The sequence below is a fragment of the Panthera onca genome, chromosome B1 (genome assembly GCF_046562875.1).
Source record: "Panthera onca isolate mPanOnc1 chromosome B1, mPanOnc1 haplotype 2, whole genome shotgun sequence".
Classification (NCBI taxonomy): domain Eukaryota; kingdom Metazoa; phylum Chordata; class Mammalia; order Carnivora; family Felidae; genus Panthera; species Panthera onca.
Genome location: NC_138342.1, coordinates 11,270,969 through 11,274,883, shown reverse-complemented (window position 1 = coordinate 11,274,883; position 3,915 = coordinate 11,270,969). Strand labels below are relative to the sequence as shown.

Below are 3,915 nucleotides of genomic sequence, written 5' to 3'. Positions count from 1 at the left end.
ACGTATATGTTTAAATCCTAACCCCTGGTATCTCAGAATGTGACTGTGTTTGGATACAAGGTCTTTAAAGAAATAATTATGTTCAAATAAGGTCATTGGGGTGGTTCCTAATCCAATCTGAGGGGTGTCCTTATAAGAAGAGGAAATCAGGACACAGGCCCGGAGTGAAGAACGTGGGAAGACACAGGATGTAGATGGTCATCAACAAACCAAGGACAGGGGCTTCAGAAGAAACCAGCCTGGCTCACACTTTCATCTCAGACTTACAGTCTCCAGAATTGTAAGAAGATAATTTTCTGTTGGTTAAGGACTGAGTCTGTGGCATTTTGTTAAGGCAGCCCTGGCAAACTAATAGACTCCCTTTCATCCTTCAGTGACTCTCAAATAAGAAGGGTAGAAGCACATCTGGGAATAAAAATGGTTGACCTCGTTTCTTTTAGAGAGAAAAACATGGGTCTTGGACTCATGATCTCTAAGTCTGATTCATTCATTCATTCATTCATTCATCATTCATTTTTTTGGTCTGACACTTATTACCTGTCTACCATGGCCCAGGCAATGTGCTTGCTCATTAATGGAATTCAAACCCATTCCTTGCATTTGAGAGTCCCCATCTAGCACAGGACCAGATATGGCATAGACTTCAGATGATGCCTTTCTAATGTATAATTCCTCCTGTTCCTTGTTAACAGAACCCTGATTTATTGGTGTTGAATAATATGATGGATGAACATTTGCCAGTTTCTCCTGTAGACAGGGGTGGTTACATGACTAGGGCTGGCTAAGAGAAGTTGTGGGGTATAGTGTGGTAACAACTGGGAGGAACATCTGGATCCTCCTTCTATGAAGGGTTTGTTGCCCAAGTGTCCAGGAGTACTGGGAATGGACAACCTTCAGCTGTCATCCCCATCAGGGACAGCCTCAACTGAGGAGAACTGCCTTGCCCAAAGTCATGGTCTTCCCAAAGTGGTCACAACAGCGATTGATGATGGAATATAAAGTCCCGGTCATCTCAGACCAATAAGGACAACTCTAAAGAGCCATTATCTCTGGGGAGCTCTTCAAGGAATCAGCCAAAGCTGTTGTTGGACCTGCACTGAAGTTCCACTTTTTCTGTGTTCTAGTTCCTTCCACCTCCTTCCACAGAGTCAATTCCAGTGGCACACTTCAAACATCCTGCATGCTAAATCTTTCTCATGTGGCTCCTTCCACTATAAAAATATGGAATAAACTTTCCCCTTGCCCTTTCCCTTCTTCCTGCCTCAATGCACAATGGCTGGGGCTCCAGCAGTCATTTTGTAACCATAAGGCAACTTCAAGAATCAAAGCCACATGCTAAGGATTGTGGAGCAGAAATAAAAAAAGCAAAGACCGCTATCAACATCTACCAGTTACCCCTGTCCTGCTTACTTTTGGACGTCTCATTACATAATAAAAATAAAACTCTTGATATGCTTAAACCACTGGTTTTGGTGTTGGATTTCTGTCACATGCAACCAAAGATAATTCCCACTGATATCAAACATTAAACAAATTCTTATATAAATGATACACTTTTTTATTTGAGTGAGAATTAAAGTATTCAATGAGAATGCGTAAGTGGATATGAGTGGTGGTCAGGCAAAATTTTTCCGGAGGTGGTGCTGGGGGTGATGGGTGTTTCTTGAAGTTGGAAGGAGTTGAGTGCTTTCTAGAACTAAAGTAAGCCAGCTGCAAGTATCTAGAACAAAAAGGTAGGTATCACGTAGACAAGGGGTAGAAATAGAAGATTGGCAGAATTTTGAAGCTGGATGCCAGATGTTTTCAGCTTGCCCCTGACTTTATTCTCCAGCCTTCTTCACCCAGTTCTCTACCCTGGAAAGCCAATCATTGTGGGTTATATCATTGTGGAAAGTGAATGAGATCAGACAGAAGGGGGAGAAGGACATTAGGGTATTTATTTCCCAGTTCCCTGCCCGTGGTGTTCCCCAGGCTAGCTGTGTGGTTGTGTGTCCTTCTATCAGAGGTCACTGTTCTTTTTAAGGTGGTTTTCTCGCATGACTTTCTCCTTCTGGGCTACCAACCAAGAATCTGTGGATAGAGTTCAGGAGGCCTGTGAACTTTAATAAAGAAAGTAAAAATACATCTTTACACACACTAACTTCTAATGAAAATTTACCATTTCCTTTAATTATCAAATTAGACAACACATCACAATGGCATTAGCGATGCCTGTGGCTGCTGTCATAAATGTTTTCATATCACTTCACAGAAGATGCAGATATGTCCAACTATCTTTTATGTTCATCACTACCTTGAAATTGCAATTTATATTAGACCCACCACTAGATCTTGGTAGGTAATGCACTAATAAAGAGGCATTTATATTGATATATGACAAACTTTTCTTATTTAAATATTTTATTCATCTTTTATTAAAATCAGCTTCTTTTGTAATTCTAAGTATTTTATCAAATTTATTTAAAAACATCATCTTGAGATGAGGTCTTTGGATGCCGCCAGACTGATAAAAGTTGAGGGGCCCAGCTCCTCTTTCCCCACCATGTTCCACTGAGACTGATAGTAGTAACAGCTCCCCTCTCACTAGCCTGAGGGGCCTCAATACCCCACTACGCCTTTGTAAGTAATCCTTTTATTAAATCCTCCTTAATTTATCATGAGCCCAGCTTATCATCTGTGTCCTACTGGAACACTGACTGATATATTTCATAGAGACTTGGACTTATATAATCAAGAGTAGTTGTGAGACCTTAGGCAGGTCACTTGATTTCTCTGAGACTCTGTTTTTCTCATTTGTAAAATGGAGATAATACCCCAAACAATAAGATCAAAACATCTACTTTATTGTCAGGACAAGTCAATGTAATGTTTGAATATTATTTGATATTTTAAAAGTATTGCATAAGCCCTGTTTTTTATGTGTCAGCTTTCTCTTTCCCTTCTTTCCTCCTGTTCTGCTTGGCCAGCATGTTGGCAGGACCAAAATATACAGCTACTATCTGAAGATAGGGTTTGTTCCAGAAGATAATAGTACTCACGTTGCTTCTATTGATAAAGCTTCATGGAATGGGAAGTATTTAATCTCCCCCTCTGTAATTTTTGCATCAAGTCTAGATGGAATAAGTTGTCATTAAAAAAAACCCAGAACAGGGGCGCCTGGGTGGCTCAGTTGGTTGAGCGTCCAACTTTGGCTGAGGTCATGATCTCACAGTTTGTGAGGTCGAGGCCCATGTCAGGCTCTGTGCTGACAGCACAGAGCCTGGAGCCTGCTTCAGATTCTGTGTCTCCCTCTCTCTCTGCCCCTCCCCTGCTCACACTCTGTCTGTCTCTCAAAAAATAAATAAACATTAAAAAAAATAAAAAAAAAAAACAGAACAATATTTCTCAAATAGGAGTAACATAGATACCATTTCCAAGAATATTTTACAAATAGTGATTTCCCTGTGTTCAATTATTTTCATTGTAATATTACTTAAATGAGTACAAGTAAATTGGATATATAACCTTATGCTTATAGTTCTTGTATAGCTATGAATCAAAAACAAATTTGCAAATTAAATACAAGAGATGCTATTAAAATGATAAACTGAGCATATGCTTCAATGTCCTTTTTCTACCCCAAATACATAGAATAAAATTAACCATAGTACTGCTGTAAAACAAGAAGGAGTACTCTCCATAGACCAGCAATTATAAAGAATTCCTGAAAGGTTTGAGGCAGATGGAATGTGAATAATTGATGAAGCCTAACCACTCATGAGGGGGCTTCCTCCCAGTTGGGAGTAGCTTCAGATACTTTGTCTAAATGCTGAGGATTGAACACTGGAGCAGGAGGGAGCTCTAGGGAACTCTTGGCAGTCAAGGTGACTTCTACAATACCATAGTAGGAGAGACCAGATGGCTTGCCCCCTCCCC

At 40.1% G+C, this 3,915-nt stretch overlaps 1 long non-coding RNA gene across 1 annotated transcript; it reads right to left on the bottom strand.

Moving 5' to 3' along the window:
* Nucleotides 1-1,917: 1,917 nt before the first annotated feature.
* Nucleotides 1,918-3,281, bottom strand: LOC132693357 (uncharacterized). Its single transcript, XR_009616756.2, has 2 exons — nucleotides 3,039-3,281; nucleotides 1,918-2,070 (listed from the first exon to the last, which is right to left on the bottom strand). It is a non-coding gene; the product is annotated as an uncharacterized LOC132693357 (long non-coding RNA).
* Between the last annotated feature and the right edge of the window lie 634 nt (nucleotides 3,282-3,915).